We start from the raw sequence: 19,754 nt of genomic DNA, 5'->3' as shown, positions 1-19,754 counted from the left end.
TGTGTACGAAGTCCATTCCTGGCCTCAGCGCTGGAAATACTGTCCTGACCACCAGTGCGTCCAACAGTTTCTGGAAAATTTTGTTCTACACTCGGCGTTTCCCAGATACATGTGGTATACCAAATTGTAGGTATTGATGCCCTCTATCAATATCCGTTGTCAGTTTTGTGTACGAAGTCCATTCCTGGCCTCAGCGATGGAAATACTGTCCTGACCACCAGTGCGTCCAACAGTTTCTGGAAAATTTTGTTCTACACTCGGCGTTTCCCAGATACATGTGGTATACCAAATTGTAGGTATTAATGCCCTCTACCAAGTTCCGTTGTCACTTTTGTGTACGAAGTCCATTCCTGGCCTCAGCGCTGGAAATACTGTCCTGACCACCAGTGCGTCCAACAGTTTCTGGAAAATTTTGTTCTACACTCGGCGTTTCCCAGATATATGTGGTATACCAAATTGTAGGTATTGATGTCCTCTACCAAGTTCCGTTGTCACTTTTGTGTACGAAGTCCATTCCTGCCCTCAGCGCTGGAAATACTGTCCTGACCACCAGTGCGTCCAACAGTTTCTGGAAAATTTTGTTCTACACTCGGCGTTTCCCAGATACATGTGGTATACCAAATTGTAGGTATTGATGTCCTCTACCAAGTTCCGTTGTCACTTTTGTGTACGAAGTCCATTCCTGGCCTCAGCGCTGGAAATACTGTCCTGACCACCAGTGCGTCCAACAGTTTCTGGAAAATTTTGTTCTACACTCGGCGTTTCCCAGATACATGTGGTATACCAAATTTTAGGTATTGATGCCCTCTATCAATATCCGTTGTCAGTTTTGTGTACGAAGTCCATTCCTGGCCTCAGCGATGGAAATACTGTCCTGACCACCAGTGCGTCCAACAGTTTCTGGAAAATTTTGTTCTACACTCGGCGTTTCCCAGATACATGTGGTATACCAAATTGTAGGTATTGATGTCCTCTACCAAGTTCCGTTGTCACTTTTGTGTACGAAGTCCATTCCTGCCCTCAGCGCTGGAAATACTGTCCTGACCACCAGTGCGTCCAACAGTTTCTGGAAAATTTTGTTCTACACTCGGCGTTTCCCAGATACATGTGGTATACCAAATTGTAGGTATTAATGCCCTCTACCAAGTTCCGTTGTCACTTTTGTGTACGAAGTCCATTCCTGGCCTCAGCGATGGAAATACTGTCCTGACCACCAGTGCGTCCAACAGTTTCTGGAAAATTTTGTTCTACACTCGGCGTTTCCCAGATACATGTGGTATACCAAATTGTAGGTATTAATGCCCTCTACCAAGTTCCGTTGTCATTTTTGTGTACGAAGTCCATTCCTGGCCTCAGCGCTGGAAATACTGTCCTGACCACCAGTGCGTCCAACAGTTTCTGGAAAATTTTGTTCTACACTCGGCGTTTCCCAGATACATGTGGTATACCAAATTGTAGGTATTGATGCCCTCTATCAATATCCGTTGTCAGTTTTGTGTACGAAGTCCATTCCTGGCCTCAGCGATGGAAATACTGTCCTGACCACCAGTGCGTCCAACAGTTTCTGGAAAATTTTGTTCTACACTCGGCGTTTCCCAGATACATGTGGTATACCAAATTGTAGGTATTAATGCCCTCTACCAAGTTCCGTTGTCATTTTTGTGTACGAAGTCCATTCCTGGCCTCAGCGCTGGAAATACTGTCCTGACCACCAGTGCGTCCAACAGTTTCTGGAAAATTTTGTTCTACACTCGGCGTTTCCCAGATACATGTGGTATACCAAATTGTAGGTATTGATGCCCTCTATCAATATCCGTTGTCAGTTTTGTGTACGAAGTCCATTCCTGGCCTCAGCGATGGAAATACTGTCCTGACCACCAGTGCGTCCAACAGTTTCTGGAAAATTTTGTTCTACACTCGGCGTTTCCCAGATACATGTGGTATACCAAATTGTAGGTATTAATGCCCTCTACCAAGTTCCGTTGTCACTTTTGTGTACGAAGTCCATTCCCGGCCTCAGCGCTGGAAATAGTGTCCTGACCACCAGTGCGTCCAACAGTTTCTGGAAAATTTTGTTCTACACTCGGCGTTTCCCAGATACATGTGGTATACCAAATTGTAGGTATTAATGCCCTCTACCAAGTTCCGTTGTCACTTTTGTGTACGAAGTCCATTCCTGGCCTCAGCGATGGAAATACTGTCCTGACCACCAGTGCGTCCAACAGTTTCTGGAAAATTTTGTTCTACACTCGGCGTTTCCCAGATACATGTGGTATACCAAATTGTAGGTATTGATGCCCTCTATCAATATCCGTTGTCAGTTTTGTGTACGAAGTCCATTCCTGGCCTCAGCGATGGAAATACTGTCCTGACCACCAGTGCGTCCAACAGTTTCTGGAAAATTTTGTTCTACACTCGGCGTTTCCCAGATACATGTGGTATACCAAATTGTAGGTATTAATGCCCTCTACCAAGTTCCGTTGTCATTTTTGTGTACGAAGTCCATTCCTGGCCTCAGCGCTGGAAATACTGTCCTGACCACCAGTGCGTCCAACAGTTTCTGGAAAATTTTGTTCTACACTCGGCGTTTCCCAGATACATGTGGTATACCAAATTGTAGGTATTGATGCCCTCTATCAATATCCGTTGTCAGTTTTGTGTACGAAGTCCATTCCTGGCCTCAGCGATGGAAATACTGTCCTGACCACCAGTGCGTCCAACAGTTTCTGGAAAATTTTGTTCTACACTCGGCGTTTCCCAGATACATGTGGTATACCAAATTGTAGGTATTAATGCCCTCTACCAAGTTCCGTTGTCATTTTTGTGTACGAAGTCCATTCCTGGCCTCAGCGCTGGAAATACTGTCCTGACCACCAGTGCGTCCAACAGTTTCTGGAAAATTTTGTTCTACACTCGGCGTTTCCCAGATACATGTGGTATACCAAATTGTAGGTATTGATGCCCTCTATCAATATCCGTTGTCAGTTTTGTGTACGAAGTCCATTCCTGGCCTCAGCGCTGGAAATACTGTCCTGACCACCAGTGCGTCCAACAGTTTCTGGAAAATTTTGTTCTACACTCGGCGTTTCCCAGATACATGTGGTATACCAAATTGTAGGTATTAATGCCCTCTACCAAGTTCCGTTGTCATTTTTGTGTACGAAGTCCATTCCTGGCCTCAGCGCTGGAAATACTGTCCTGACCACCAGTGCGTCCAACAGTTTCTGGAAAATTTTGTTCTACACTCGGCGTTTCCCAGATACATGTGGTATACCAAATTGTAGGTATTGATGTCCTCTACCAAGTTCCGTTGTCACTTTTGTGTACGAAGTCCATTCCTGCCCTCAGCGCTGGAAATACTGTCCTGACCACCAGTGCGTCCAACAGTTTCTGGAAAATTTTGTTCTACACTCGGCGTTTCCCAGATACATGTGGTATACCAAATTGTAGGTATTGATGTCCTCTACCAAGTTCCGTTGTCACTTTTGTGTACGAAGTCCATTCCTGGCCTCAGCGCTGGAAATACTGTCCTGACCACCAGTGCGTCCAACAGTTTCTGGAAAATTTTGTTCTACACTCGGCGTTTCCCAGATACATGTGGTATACCAAATTTTAGGTATTGATGCCCTCTATCAATATCCGTTGTCACTTTTGTGTACGAAGTCCATTCCCGGCCTCAGCGCTGGAAATAGTGTCCTGACCACCAGTGCGTCCAACAGTTTTTGGAAAATTTTGTTCTACACTCGGCGTTTCCCAGATACATGTGGTATACCAAATTGTAGGTATTGATGCCCTCTATCTATATCCGTTGTCATTTTTGTGTACGAAGTCCATTCCTGGCCTCAGCGCTGGAAATACTGTCCTGACCACCAGTGCGTCCAACAGTTTTTGGAAAATTTTGTTCTACACTCGGCGTTTCCCAGATACATGTGGTATACCAAATTGTAGGTATTGATGCCCTCTATCAATATCCGTTGTCACTTTTGTGTACGAAGTCCATTCCTGGCCTCAGCGCTGGAAATACTGTCCTGACCACCAGTGCGTCCAACAGTTTCTGGAAAATTTTGTTCTACACTCGGCGTTTCCCAGATACATGTGGTATACCAAATTGTAGGTATTGATGCCCTCTATCAATATCCGTTGTCATTTTTGTGTACGAAGTCCATTCCTGGCCTCAGCGCTGGAAATAGTGTCCTGACCACCAGTGCGTCCAACAGTTTTTGGAAAATTTTGTTCTACACTCGGCGTTTCCCAGATACATGTGGTATACCAAATTGTAGGTATTGATGCCCTCTATCAAGTTCCGTTGTCACTTTTGTGTACGAAGTCCATTCCTGGACTCCACATGGGAAATAGTGTCCTGACCACCAGTACCCAATAATAACCAAGCTAAATAACATTGAACAGGCACATGTGGGACACCAAATTGTAGGTAAAGCTGTTCTCTACCATATTCTGTGTATAAATCGTTGTTTTTAAGCACGGAAATACATAAATTTCATTAAATATTCTGTCTGTCCGTCTTATATTAATTCAGTTTTTGTCGTCTCTGTGTCACCCTGTTATTTTTTCGATAACCCTGTTATCGAAAGTTAGCGACGTCGCTATCTTCACGCAGGTTTGCAACAAACTGTGGTAGGCGTTGGAAAATTGCGCCGGTCTAAATGCGCGTTTAAATTTCCAGTCTTCGAAACAGCTGCTTCAAGTGATGTCAATATAAAAAAATTATGGTAGTTACATAAGGTGCCCGTCGGAGATGACAAATCAAACGGTCAAACAGTACCAAATAAAGGTGGGTATCGGTTTCTTCACCAAAACACTAAAAGTGCAACAATATAATGAAGACGAGTACATTTTGATCAAATAATAATAATTCATTTTATTTCCTATAAAATTAATTAGTAAAGAAATGTAACCATGAAAAAATTTAATTTTGAGCGCGATAATGCGAACTTAATACTAGTCTTATCGCGCTAAAATAACAATTTTCACGTTTACTTTTCTTCAATAATTCATTTTAAAGAAAATACAAAGTTTCAATTGTTGATTTGGACCATTATCCATCAAGTTATAATAAAATTTGCTACAAAAGAGTTATAATCGAAATTAAAACACATCTTAAAGCTGAGAACTATGTTCAGTTTTCAAGCTGAAAACCAGCTTGTTTTCACGGTTTCTTTTTTAAATTGATTAAATTATAAATATAAAATGGTTCACTATCCATTCCTTAGATTTTTTCCATTCATTACATTATAAAAATACAATTGTCTTCATATAGATTTTTGTCCTTTATTTTATGCGCTTTACAGATTATCAGTTATTCCGGACGACAGTGCTCGTGTCGAACATATCCCATATATTGTGCACACTATAAGTTAAGTCCGAAGGCATAATCGATACTGCTGCATGTTTATGGGATCGATAACACATTTACCGATTATGTAGTCATCGCCGACATGTCGTATCGATCCGACACACTGTAAGATTCTTTACAAACACCGACATTCCGTCCGGAATAACTGATAGTCTGTAAAGCGCATTATGGTGCATTTTGCCCGGAAAATGAACTTTTTAAGTTCTTTTTTAAGGGCCGGTATGCACCTCTAGCGAAATTTTCGGTAGCAAAAATTTATTTAAGTCTACAACAAAAAAACAGGGCTGTGTACACAAATTTTAAACCACCTAATCGCTTTTAAAAATTGTTAATATATGTTCCAAATATTCCTCAAATAAATTGTTTATTATTTACAGACCTTTTAAAACTTTTACGCACACAATGATTGTAATAAATTAAATGTTTGCTGCCAAAATATGCTTTTGACAACCCTGTTATTTTCATTAGAGGTGCGTACCAGCTTACGAAATTGAACCCTACCGTTAGCATAAATAGCAATGCATTTCTTATGGGAATGACATTTTTCGCTAGAGGTGCATACCGGCCTTAAAACAAACAGGCAAAAGTGCCAAGACTCTTTGAATTGTCTTGTGAAAATAGTGCCACGTATAAAGGCAAATTGCGAGTTCAAAGGAGCAAATTGCAATTTGTTGCTCCTTTGAATTCTTTTCTATCCGCTGAAATTATTGCACGTTTTTAGGTTGGCTGGTAACATTTTCAAAATGCGCATTCTGTAAAGACAAAATGAAGGCAAAACACTTTTTTTCTGAAAAGAAAACACCATTATGCGCTTTGCAGATTATCAGTTATTCCGGACGACAGTGCTCGTGCCGAACATATCCCATATATTGTGCACAATATAAGTTAAGTCCGAAGGCATAATCGATACTGCTGCATGTTTATGGGATCGATAATACTTTTACCGATTATTTAGTCATCGCCGACAAGTCGTATCGATCCGACACACTGTAAGATTCTTTACAAACACCGACATTCCGTCCGGAATAACTGATAGTCTGTAATGCGCTTTACAGAGTATCAGTTATTCCGGACGACAGTGCTCGTGTCGAACATATCCCATATATTGTGCACATTATACGTTAAGTCCGAAGGCATAATCGATACTGCTGAATATTTATTGGATCGATAACACATTTACCGATTATTTAGTCATCGTCGACAAGTCGTATCGATCCGACACATTATAAGATTCTTTACAAACACCGACATTCCGTCCGGAATAACTGATAGTCTGTAAAGCTCATAAAGCGCATTAGTTGTTATGTGCGTGTTTGATCCACTGTTCAACATGGCCGCCCGACTAGCTACGCGGTCTCCTTGGGCGAAGTCCTCAACCCGAATGAGTGAATTTGTGTGAACATTACTCTAACACTGGGGAAAACATGATATAGAGGTCTTGATGTCCTGACCCCTCGCTTGCCCGCCCAACCTGGGCCCAAAAATGTCCTCATTAGCTTTATTGGACCCCCGCATACCACACACCGAACTCACACACTTACCTCATTCCTCCGCCCCCCCTTTACTACACCGATTACCAACACATATTAATTCGATTATAATTCCCTGCCAGCATTTCAAAGTTCCATTTCAACCTCATCGTTACCACAGACTCGTAAATGTCACTTCAACCATCATGAAAGGTACATCAAAAAGTACATGCAAGTAATTTGCCATCCCTACTGTTAAAAAAGCCATTTTTTTTGTGAAACGCCAAGCGCAACCAGCTTGTTATACTTTAATTAAATAAAAACGAAAATAAAGTTCTGAAAACATAGATTATACGCTTAAAATTGTGAAAGGTCTATTGGTGAACAATTTGGTGATTTTCCAAATGGAATAAAGTGATTGTTTTTCAGATATTTTACAGACACGCTGCCTCCATGGAATAAAAACACTGGTTGATAGACGCAGCAACATGTAACTCGCTACTTGTAACTCAACATCATGATTAATGCCAAAAATTATGTTAAATGTAATGTGATAGTGGTATAAATGTTATATTTTTAAGAATTTGTAAATGTTTAATCAAATTAATAAATATCTAAACAAACGTGTTTTACTCGACCACAATGATTCTTTTACAACTATCTTAAAATTCACTTTTTCTGATTGTTTGGAGGGTCCCTTATTGGCGTCGTTCTAAATTGATCTATAAAGGCACCTAATAATTGCACTCATGCGAAACATTTTTGTAGTAACTTGGCGTGGTACAACTTCTCAATAGTGACGGCGCTTTTCCGACGAGTTTTTGATGTCGTATATGATTGTTTTCGACGTAGTGGGGATTCTCAAAAGAGTCCCCAAATTCAAAAAATGTTGGCAGGGATTACAACATACTGAGTTTATTATTTGTTTAAAGATAATTATGCTAAAACAACGCCAATTTTCTTTTAGTTTCTTATCCTATTCTCAAAATTTATAATCTTACAACACCAATGATTTAAAAACAAAAAAAACGAGTGAAGAACAATATCCCTTTTAAAAAATTAAATTTGCAGCTCAATATTGAGGATCCACAAAATGATTCCTAAGACCCTTGCTCACAGCGCCAATCCACGCGCAAATACTTTACTCTATCCACCTATTAAAAGAGCTCTCTTAACAGATCCGCACTACACTTCTTATCTTTAGTAGTGACAACCAAAGCTGAACAGGGACTACGAAATCTAATTGATTTCCTAAGCTTTTATTCTAATGAAACCTGCGATATTATTCCTCTTACAAATGATCAGTCAATTAAACACTAACTTTACTTATACACTAATTAATATATTCCTAACCTTAATAATAACGTTTTCTCTCATTTCTTTCTTTGTTTAATAATTTTAACTTATATTTTCTTTATTGCTCTGCTTACTAATTATCCCTTTTCGTCTGTTTTCTGGTTATATTGGTTCTTCGAACGAAATCCACCACGTATTAACGGACACACACAACAAATTGGTAAGATACTTTCTTTACCTGTTTTATGCAGCCCGGCATCAGTATTAAAGTTTTTCTTTTCTTTTCCAGACTTTCGTATTTCTGAGGCAGCCCTCGGCCGGTATTCCACACTTTTATAGGGGTATTATTAAATCACCAGCAATAAAGTACTGCCACGTACCACTTTATGATGAAATCTATGATCTGGCTTGCTGGAATGTCCGTCCACCAACTCACAATATGTTTTTTCATGTAGATTTTCGCGGCTGTTAGAAGTCTGACATCAACCCGTCAATAAAAAGGATACCACCGGCCCTTTGTATAACCACAAAGGCCAGTGTGAATGCCACAGATGCAGTAGTGATTCCTATTTAACAAAGAACACATATGTACAAATCAACTAAATACTCTACGCCAACCACTAAGTCACATTTACTCACTTTTATATATTTTTACAAGAAATAAACACTTTCACAAGGTATATATTTGCCTATCACTATAGTATTTAATTTGTTTCTATTTACTTAATTTAACTTGACTCTGTTAATTCTCTCAATGTCGCTGTCTCGTCCCTGCCAACATTTTAAAGTTCCATTTCATCCTCATCGCTACCACAGACTCGTAAGTGACACTGCAACAATCGCCAACTGTGATAGTATTTTGCCATCACTATTCGCATGAAAGTATTTTGCCATCACTATTGTTACAAGAGCCATTTTATATTTTGTGAAACACCAAGCACAACTAGCTTCTTATAATTTATTTAAATAAAAATGATAATGAAGTGCTGAAAACATAGTTATTTCGCTTAAAATTGTGAAAGGTACATTGGTGAACAATTTTTGACTTTCCAAATGGAATAAAGTGATAGTTTTTCAAATATTTTCCAGACACGCTGCCTCCATTGGGAATAAAAGCACTCGCCGATAGACGCTACAACATGTAATTTGCAACTTGTAACTCAACATCAATCTTTTATTAATGCATAAAAATATGTTAAATGTGATGTGATAGTCGTATAAATGTTTTATTTATGAGAATTTATAATGTTTAATAAAATTAATAAACATCTAAACAATCGTGTTTTACTTGACCACAATGATTCTTTTACAACTATCTTACAATGCACTTTTTCTGATTGTTTGAAGGGGCTCTTATTGGCGTCGTTCTAAATTTATTAAAAAAGGCACCTAATAATTGCACTCATGCGATACTTTTTTGTAGTAACTTGGCGTGGTACAACTTCTCAATAGTGACGGCGCTTTTCCGACGAGTTTTGGATATCGTATACGACTGTTTTCGACGTAGTGGGGATTCTCAGAAGCGCCCCCAAATTCAAAAAATGTTGGCAGGGGTTCAACAATGGCTAACACAGCCCTTACCATTGGTTTTTATACTCCCATTTATTAGACGTCAACTTTCCACGATCCCCCATTTTCCTCATTTTCTTTCGGCCATATTTTCATTTTTCCAAAAGAACACAAATGTCTGTACTAACCACCTTCTTACGCCAGGGTTGATATCGTCTATCGTGAATTATCCATACCAATTCAAATTAACGGACGCCCCGACCCTTCTGGTTATTTGTTCAATATACACGCAATCTATGACATTATTTAACTATGATGCACTATTGCTCTGAAAAAGGCTTGTCCTACCCCGATTGTAAAGGGACAACATTAAACTCCAAAATTGCATGGTGTGAACGCCAGATAACTATTCTTTTCCATATATATAACTCCATTCCCATCTAAGTTGAACATTTGTTGGGAACTATATATATAAAATTAGTAATATCTCGGCTTGAATCTAAGTTCCCTGTCAAAATTTGAAAACACTACGAATTCAAACCTTTTTATTAGGTGCCACAACTGCTACCCCGTTTATGGAGTACTCCCAATGAATTCAGAACACTTCCTACGTTATCGATGTAGGGCAACTGCAACCAACTTCGCCATTTCTTACCACATTGTCTATCACCAGCAGCCATTTTTCTGATCGGGGAAAATATTTTCTTTTGGGAACAAAAGAAACACTATTTTCCCCATTGCTGAACACACACATAATTATACATAAATAATTATCAAGTCGGGCACTGCTACAGACACCGCCTGCTCATCCATGCGCACGGCGATTTATAAATCTTTTATTGCCCGTTATACACTCAGCCTGTCGTCCAACGCCGGTGACCATCAGTGCTACCCTGCAACATAGTCATGATAAAACTACTAAAGGTACTACATCACAGTCATCTGTTCACAGCTGAATACATCCAACTGTCAAAAACATGTCGCATCTCAACACCTGTTGAAAATAGACTACCAGTGCGTTGATCGTTTTCGCCCGTTGTTTTTGTATTACAGTCTAACAACAAATACAGTGAACAGTTACAACAAATAAAGGAGTGTAAATCTTTCTATTTGTTTTTGTTTTTCACATCAAAACAAATATAAGTGGAGTGTTTTCTATTGTTTTGCGTCAATAGTCAAGATGGAGGGAAATGAACCTCCAAACATTGATTCAAAGAAAAAAGGTGAAACGCTACAAAAAAATTATAACATGTTTCTTTTACAACTATCTTAAAATGCACTTTTTCTGATTGTTTGAAGAGGCTCTTATTGGCGTCGTTCTAAATTTATTAAAAAAGATACATAATAATTGCACTCATGCGTTACTTTTTTGTAGTAACTTGGCGTGGTACAACTTCTCAATAGTAACGGCGCTTTTCCGACTAGTTTTGGATGTCGTATATGATTGTTTTCGACGTGGTGGGGATTCTCAGAAGCGCCGTTAAATTCAAAAAATGTTGGCAGGGTTACAAATTACTTTATGAATTTCAAAATACTTCTCGCCTAGTTTTCCATGAATGGAAGTGGAATTTTTCTACGTTTTTTCCACAATTCTGGTAAAGATTTATATATTTCTTAAATTCCCATTTGCTATCCATCATTAATTTCATTGCAGAAATGCTTGCTCCCCAATAAACACAGGATGAGCGTTTTTCAAATCAAACATAAATTCAACTTGACTTGAAATAGCTCATCTTCAATACATCTTCAAATTGTTTGCGAATTACTTCCAATTTGCCAAAATGTTGACGAAATCTTTGAAAAGGTGTTGAAGATAATATGAGAAAACTTTGACAAAACACTACCCTAAAATGCAACGAAAAAACCATGTGGTTTTCAATACTTATTTGTGCAACGAAGTTCGTGGTCAATTGCAAGAAATTAAAAAAATGGAAAATTTTAGACAAATAACCAAATAGTTCATAAAAATAGGTAAGTGAAAATAAAAAATGAAATAAAACTTTAAGGAAGTCACTAAATGTATATCTCTTTGCAGAAAACTAAAATTATGGATTCTACGTTCTTGAAAACATTAAAAAGCTGACCGATGAAAAAATGGTGGACAATTAACTGGAACTGCTTCAAATAGTTTATAATAATTGGTACGTCAATATGAAAAATTAAATCAACACTTTAGAGAAGTCACTAAATTTAAATCTCTTTGCAGAAAACTAAAACCTTTGGATGCTACATTCCCTGCCAGCATTTCAAAGTTCCATTTCATCCTCATCGTTACCACAGACTCGTAAATGTCACTTCAACCATCATGAAAAGGTACATCAAAAAGTACATGAAAGTATTTTGCCATCCCTACTACGATTTTATTTTTTGTGAAACGCCAAGCGCAACCAGCTTGTTATATTTTAATTAAATAAAAACGAAAATAAAGTTCTGAAAACATAGATTATACGCTTAAAATTGCGAAAGGTATATTGGTGAACAATTTTTGATTTTCCAAATGGAATAAAGTGATTGTTTTTCAGATATTTTACAGACATGCTGCTTCCATCAAATAAAAACACTAGTTGATAGACGCTGCAACATGTAACTCGCTACTTGTAACTCAACATCATCATTAATGCCAAAAATTATTTAAAATGTAATGTGATAGTGGTATAAATGTTATATTTTTAAGAATTTGTAAATGTTTACACAAATTAAAAAATATCTAAACAAACGTGTTTTACTCGACCACAATGATTCTTTTACAACTATCTTAAAATGCACTTTTTCTGATTGTTTGGAGGGTCCCTTATTGGCGTCGTTCTAAATTGATCTATAAAGGCACCTAATAATTGCACTCATGCGAAACTTTTTGTAGTAACTTTTGCGTGGTACAACTTCTCAATAGTGACGGCGCTTTTCCGACGAATTTTTGATATCGTATACGATTGTTTTCGACGTGGTGGAGATTCTCAGAAGTGTCGTCAAATTCCAAAAATGTTGGCAGGGATTCTTGTAAACATTAAGAAGCTGACCAATTAAAAATGAGTTGCTTATCGACAAGAAAAAGTTTCCAGAAGCATTACAAGTGCAACCAATTAAAATTGTTAAAAACAACAAATTGTTGAAATCAACAACTTCTGGATGAAAATGTGCATCACATCGTCAGTTTAATTCATATGCTATTATCAGTTTAAAATGGATATTTTGTGAATTCGTTCTGCTGGAAATTAATTCTAACACGCGTTCCAGTACGTTCCTAATTTCAATTTGCCCGCATGTTAATAAATTTTAATGCTGTTTTATGACACCAAAAGGAAGGAAAACGAATTATCAATGCAAAAGTGTTTACTAATAATGTTTAAGATATTTAAAGTTTTGTTATATGTTTTTTTGTTCTTATTTGTTGATATGTTTAATAAGATTATTATTTATCAATTGGTATTGTAGTGTATTATGTAGAGTAGTGTATTATTATATATTTTATTTTGATGAAAATAAATAAATTATACAAAATTCATAGAATTTTGGCTTTGACTTTCAATTTGAAGTGGGGATATCATTCATACAAATTTAGGTTGAAAAGTATTTGCAACGATGTTAATTTTGAATTTGACTCGCATCGAAAATTGTATGACAAATTATTGAGTAGCGATGCATTTCAATTTGAGGATACCACTTGAGATATTATTGCTAATGTGTTGAATTTCAGTGTTGAGGGTAATGTCTGTTTTTTGTTGAGAACGCGATTTTCTCAACAATTTCTCAACTTGAATATTACCCTAATCCTTTGAAAAAATGTTTGAAAAATTGTTGAAATTTAGCATTTTTCAAAGGTTTGTGTTTATTGGGTTTTGTTGTGAAAATAAATTTGTTTTTGAAAATGTTTGGCGAACATCCCCTTAAGCAGATTACTATGTTCAGTTTTCAAGCTGAAACCCAGCTTGTTTTCACGGTTACTTTTTTTAATGAACTAATTTAGAAATATAAAATTATTTGCAATCAATTCCTTGGATCTTTTCCATCCATTATTTGGCAAGACTCGATCAAAATATAATCCCTGCCAACATTTTTTGAATTTGGGGGCGCTTCTGAGAATCCCCACTACGTCGAAAACAATCATATACGACATCAAAAACTCGTCGGAAAAGCGCCGTCACTATTGAGAAGTTGTACCACGCCAAGTTACTACGAAAAAGTTTCTCATCAGTGCAATTATTAGGTGCCTATTTAGATCAATTTCGAAGGACGCCAATAAGAACCCCTGCAAAATATCAGAAAAAGTGCATTTTAAGGTAAAAAAAGTAAAACACGATTGTGTAGATGTTTATTGATTTGATTAAACATTTATAATTTCTTATAAATATAACATTTTTCGGTTTATCTCATCACATTTAACATAATTTTTTGCATTAATAAAAGAATGATGTTGAGTTTTAAGTAGCAAGTTACATATTGCAGCGTCTATCAGCCAGTTTGTTTATTTTTCGATGGAGATAGCGTGCCTGGAAAAATATTTGAAAAACGATCACTTTATTCTATTTGGAAAGTCGAAAATTGTTCTCCATATACTTTTCACAATTTTAAGCGTAATATCTATGTTTTCAGAACTTTATTTTCGTTTTTATTTAAATAAAATATAACAAGCTGGTTGCGCTTGGCGTTTCACAAAAAATAAAATGGCTCTTCTAACAGTAATGATGGCAAAATACTTTCATGTACATTTTGTACTTTTTGATATTCTTCCCCCATCACAGTTCGCGATGGTTGTGGTGACATTTACGAGTCTGTGGTAGCGATGAGGATGAAATAGAACTTTGAAATGCTGGCAGGGATCGTCTTCATAAATATATTTGTACTTTTAATTTAATGTTTTAAGGCCGGTACTCTGTTCGGTTTTCGCGTTGAAACTCCATACAAAACCAAAAATTGCGAAAAATTTGCGAATTTTTTTTCCATTTGTGATACTTTGTTTTTTCGTGTTGAAAAACTGACGTTTATAGCACGGCGCCATTTGCAATGTGAATTAAGAAATAATTTATTTATTAAACACTATTTGTGCGGGTTTATAAATCAAACACGGACCATATTTTTGTTCCGAAACTATACAAAGGATCAAAGGAATAGCAGATCAATTGCCAGAGGAAACATAAAATGTTATTTTGTAAAAACAAGCAACAACCACCAACTTAATCCAATATCGCTCCCTGTAAAATAGCGCTGCAAGCTATCTAAAAAAACGCCGCTTTCTATGTGCGAAATAAAGGTTGAATTACACACCATGCGTCAATCCGTGCGTTGATGGAAGAGTTGATTTTTTTCTGTTTGCGGCAGACTATTCAAGCTTTTGATTTCAAAGAGAAATTTCAACTCTTCAATCATCGGACGCATTGTACGCATTGAACGCATGGTATGTAATTCTACCTTAAGGTGGGTATTAAGTTCGAGTTTAGCCGCTAAAAACTTCATTTTTTCACGATTACTTTTCTTTAATAATCCAATTTAAGGAATACAAACTTTGTGAAAATTTGCTTTGGGCTTTTCCCCATCAAGTTATAATAAAATTTGCAACAAATATGTATAATTTCATGCATTTTTCTTACTGATTTAGTTTTCACTTTAGCGCTTTTAGCGGCTAAACTCGAACTTAATACTCACCTTTAATGGTTTCCATAAAAATTTTTCGCAAGAATGAACATAGTACCGGCCTTTAGGCCGGTATGCACCTCTAGCGAAAAATGTCATTCCCATAAGAAATGGATTGCTATTTATGCTAACGAAATTTTCGGTAGCGTTCAATTTCGTAAGCTGGTACGCACCTCTAATGAAAATAACAGGGTTGTCAAAAGCATATTTTGGCAGCAAACATTTAATTTATTACAATCATTGTGTGCGTAAAAGTTTTAAAAGGTCTGTCAATAATAAACAATTTATTTGAGGAATATTTGGAACATATATTAACAATTTTTAAAAGCGATTAGCTGGTTTAAAATTTGTGTACACAGCCCTGTTTTTTTGTTGTAGACTTAAATAAATTTTTGCTACCGAAAATTTCGCTAGAGGTGCATACCGGCCTTTTGGTGAAAAACCCGAACATAGTACTCACCTTTATGCGCTTTACAGACTATCAGTTATTACGGACCATTTTTTTTGCCAACATTTTTTGAATTTGGGGGCGCTTCTGAGAATCCCCACTACGTCGAAAACAGTCGTATACGATATCCAAAACTCCTCGGAAAAGCGCCGTCACTATTGAGAAGTTGTACCACGCCAAGTTACTACAAAAATATCGCATGAGTGCAATTATTAGGTGCCCTTCTGGTTACATTTAGAAGCACGCCAATAAGAGCCCCTTCAAACAATCAGACAAAGTGCATTTTAAGATAGTTGTAAAAGAATCATTGTGGTCAAGTAAAACACGATTGTTTAGATGTTTATTAATTTTATTAAACATTTATAAATTCTCATAAATATAACATTTATACGACTATAACATCACATTTAACATATTTTTATGCATTAATAAAAGATTGATATTGAGTTACAAGTTGCAAGTTACATGTTGTAGCGTCTATCAGCCAGTGTTTTTATTCCCAATGGAGGCAGCGTGTCTGGAAAAATATTTGAAAAACTATCACTTTATTCCATTTCGAAAGTCAAAAATTGTTCACCAATATACCTTTCACAATTTTAAGCGAAATAACTATAGGGTTGTTTTCTTTTTGCACTGGATGCAACATTTGTATGAGCTATCCAGAACATCGTTGCACTGCCCAATAAACACAAACGTTTGAAAAATACTAAAATTCAATAATTTTTCAAACATTTTTTCAAAGGATTAGGGTAATATTCAAGTTGAGAAATTGTTGAGAAAATCGCGTTCTCAACAAAAAACAGACATTACCCTCAACAGTAAAATTCAACACAATAGCAATAATTTCTCAATTGTAATCCTCAAATTGAAATGCATCGCTACTCAATAATTTCTCAAACAGTTTTCAATGTGAGAAAAATAAAAAACTAGCATTGTTGCGAATACTTTCAAACCTCAATTTGTATGAAAGTCAATCCTAGTTCTAACTGAAAGTCAATACTAAATTTCTAGGGATTTTGTAAATTTTATTATTTTTTCGTTAACAAATATAATAATCTTAAAAATAACATTAATAATATATGAAAATAATAATATTATACCAATCAAAATGTAATTATCTTATTAAACGTATTAATAAATAAAACTATGAATACAACTTTAAATATCTTAAACATTTTTACATGTATAATTCCATTTCCTCCATAATGTTGGTGTCACTAATATGCTGGCAATTTGAAATAATTACTATCGAGGAACTTGCTGGCTTGTGTGTTAGAATAGATTCCAGCAAGAGGAAATCACAAAATATCAAACTGATGACGGGATGTAAATTGATGTAATGCACATTTTCATCCAGAAGTTCTTGATATAGGAATTGTTGCACTTTGTTTTAATTGGTTGCACTTTGTAAGTTTTCTGAAAACTTTTCTTTGTTGTTTCCTTCATCGGTTTTTCATCGGCCAACATCTTCCAAGAATATACCATTCAATGATTTTAGTTTTCTGCAAAACAATCGAGTTTTGTGATTTCCATTATGTTTTCATTTCACTTTTTATTTTGACTTACCAATTTGTATTTCTTCCAACTGACCAGGTACTTCGTGATTTCCTCAAGAACGTTGGTATTACAAAATTGTTGTTATTAAAATACTGGCAATTTTCAGGAACTTGATGGCCAGATAATTGGAATAAATTTCCAGCAATTTCAATTCACAAAATAACAAATTAAACCGATGATGCGATATAAATTAAACTATCGATGTGGTGCGAATTATCATCCAGTAGTTGTTGATATGGAAAAGCATAAATACCAAGTGTTTTTGTTTGCACTTTGATTTATGGAAACTTTCTCTTCTCGATAAGCCACTACCATTTTTCATCGGCCAGCCTCTTAATGTGTCCAAGAATCAGCATCCAAATATTTTAGTTGTCTGCAAAGAGATTTGAGTTTAGTGACTTCCTTCAAGTTTTCATTTCGTGTTTTAGTTTTACTTACCAATTATTATAAGCAATTTCAATTGATTATTAAAAAATTTCCACATTTTTATATTTCTTCCACGAACTTTGTTGTCCAAAGTAGTATTGAAAACCATGTGGTTTTTTCGTTGCATTTCAGGGTAGTGTTTTGTCAAAATTTTCTCCAATTATCTTCAACACATTTTCAAAGTTTTCGTCAACATTTTGCCAAATTGGTTGTAATTCGCAAACATGAATTGAAGATGAGCTTTTTCAAGTCAAGTTGAATTTATGTTGAAAATGATATTTACCCTCAAACTGAAGAGGTGTTGCATTTGAAAAACGCTCATCCTGTGTTTATTGGGTGGTGTTCTATCCAGAACATCTCATCAGTGCAAGTCGCGCCGATGTTGCCAGATTTTATTTTGATAAAGGGACCCCAATAAATACAAACGTTTGAAAAATGCTAAATTTCAACAATTTTTCAAAGAATTAGGTTAATATTCAAGTTGAGAAATTGTTGAGAAAATCGCGTTCTCAACAAAAAACAGACATTACCCTCAACAGTGAAATTCAACACACTAGCAATAATATCTCAAGTGTTATCCTCAAACAATTTTCGATGCGAGTCAAACTCAAAATCAACATCGTTGCAAATACTTTTCAACCTAAATTTGTATGAATGATATCCCCACTTCAAATTGAAAGTCAAAGCCAAAATTCTATGAATTTTGTATAATTTATTAATTTTTATCAAAATAAAATATATAATAAAACACTACACTACATAATACACTACAATACCAATTGATAAATAATAATCTTATTAAACATATCAACAAATAAGAAAAAAAACAACAAAACTTTAACGGTCATTTTCATGTAGCTCCGTTAGGCTTTAACTCCCAGTTAACAGAAAATAAATTGCAGATATCTTCTCTCCGGTTAACTTTAACTGAAAATTTGTCAGCAGTTGAGTTTCTAACTGACACATGGAATATATTGGCAAGATCACAGATATGTCCATATTGCGGTTTAAAAGTTCGTTAGCTAACGTGGCACTAACAGAGCTTCATGAAAATGGGGGTAAATATCTTAAACATTATTAGTAAACACTTTTGCATTGATAATTCGATTTCCTTCCTTTTGGTGTCATAAAACAGTATTAAAATTTATTAACATGCGGGCAATTTGAAATTAGGAACGTACTGGACCGCGTGTTAGAATTGATTTCCAGCAGAAGGAATTCACAAAATATCTATTTTAAACTGATAATAGCATATGAATTAAACTGACGATGTGATGCACATTTTCATCCAGAAGTTGTTGATTTCAACAATTTGTTGTTTTTAACAATTTTAATTGGTTGCACTTGTAATGTTTCTGGAAACTTTTTCTTGTCGATAAGCCACTCATTTTTCATTGGTCAGCTTCTTAATGTTTGCAAGAATGTAGCATCCAAAGATTTTAGTTTTCTGCAAAGAGATTTAAATTTAGTGACTTCTCTAAAGTGTTGATTTAATTTTTCATATTGACGTACCAATTATTATAAACTATTTGAATCAGTTCCAGTTAATTGTCCACCATTTTGTCATTGGTCAGCTTTTTAATGTTTTCAAGAACGTGTAGAGGCGCTTGTAGATGTGTTGGTATTTTTTTTCCGTATCCGTTTTTCAATGGCATATTAATATGAGTATTTGTATATTATATTGTTTTTCTCATTGCTGTATTTGACCGTAAGACAACAAAACCAATTATGAAGTGTGAGAGAGATATTATGAGGTGTAAGAGAGGGATATTCACATTTGCCTATATCTGCTTGTGGAAGTCATTGGTCAACAGCACAATGGTATGACATCCGGCTGCGAATCCGAATGTCCAGGTTCGAAACCCGTCACAAACCAATTTCATTTTTTTTATTTATTTAATTTTTTCTTGTGTTCATTATTGCAGTAACAGTGATTTTATTTTTTTTTTTCCGTGGATTTGAACTTTAGTACAGGGCGAAGAAGTGCATAAAGCGTCAGGGTAATAAATACATTTTCATTTTGCTGTGAGATTATACTCAATTTTGG

General features: G+C 35.9%; 1 protein-coding gene and 5 long non-coding RNA genes across 8 annotated transcripts in view; 3 read left to right on the top strand and 3 right to left on the bottom strand.

Moving 5' to 3' along the window:
* mei-P26 (E3 ubiquitin-protein ligase meiotic P26) overlaps window positions 1–4,687 on the bottom strand; it is a 56,392-nt gene extending 51,705 nt beyond the window's left edge. For 2 of the 3 annotated variants that reach the window (XM_075300577.1, XM_075300578.1), the window contains exon 1: window positions 4,632–4,686. The gene's annotated coding sequence lies outside the window, so the exon portion shown is untranslated. Of the gene's footprint in view, window positions 1–4,631 lie in introns of all 3 variants that reach the window. The other variant, XM_075300579.1, reaches the window with a different exon arrangement.
* A 1,830-nt stretch (window positions 4,688–6,517) lies between these two features.
* LOC142230482 (uncharacterized) lies at window positions 6,518–7,486 on the top strand. Its single transcript, XR_012720703.1, has 2 exons — window positions 6,518–7,215; window positions 7,273–7,486. It is a non-coding gene; the product is annotated as an uncharacterized LOC142230482 (long non-coding RNA).
* Window positions 7,487–8,255: 769 nt separating this feature from the next.
* Window positions 8,256–8,839, top strand: LOC142229977 (uncharacterized). Its single transcript, XR_012720547.1, has 2 exons — window positions 8,256–8,359; window positions 8,429–8,839. It is a non-coding gene; the product is annotated as an uncharacterized LOC142229977 (long non-coding RNA).
* Window positions 8,840–10,312: 1,473 nt separating this feature from the next.
* On the top strand, window positions 10,313–12,384 carry LOC142229080 (uncharacterized). The gene is made up of 6 exons (XR_012720325.1): window positions 10,313–10,572; window positions 11,024–11,243; window positions 11,303–11,619; window positions 11,684–11,789; window positions 11,855–12,114; window positions 12,171–12,384. It is a non-coding gene; the product is annotated as an uncharacterized LOC142229080 (long non-coding RNA).
* Window positions 12,385–16,728: 4,344 nt separating this feature from the next.
* On the bottom strand, window positions 16,729–18,067 carry LOC142229481 (uncharacterized). Its single transcript, XR_012720413.1, has 3 exons — window positions 17,720–18,067; window positions 17,291–17,654; window positions 16,729–17,226 (listed from the first exon to the last, which is right to left on the bottom strand). It is a non-coding gene; the product is annotated as an uncharacterized LOC142229481 (long non-coding RNA).
* A 322-nt stretch (window positions 18,068–18,389) lies between these two features.
* Window positions 18,390–19,560, bottom strand: LOC142229239 (uncharacterized). The gene is made up of 2 exons (XR_012720362.1): window positions 19,220–19,560; window positions 18,390–19,154 (listed from the first exon to the last, which is right to left on the bottom strand). It is a non-coding gene; the product is annotated as an uncharacterized LOC142229239 (long non-coding RNA).
* Window positions 19,561–19,754: the final 194 nt, after the last annotated feature.

This window comes from Haematobia irritans, chromosome 3 (genome assembly GCF_050003625.1).
Source record: "Haematobia irritans isolate KBUSLIRL chromosome 3, ASM5000362v1, whole genome shotgun sequence".
NCBI classification, from domain to species: domain Eukaryota; kingdom Metazoa; phylum Arthropoda; class Insecta; order Diptera; family Muscidae; genus Haematobia; species Haematobia irritans.
Note: the sequence above shows the minus strand (reverse complement) of the source record. Positions and strands in the feature narration are given on the sequence as shown.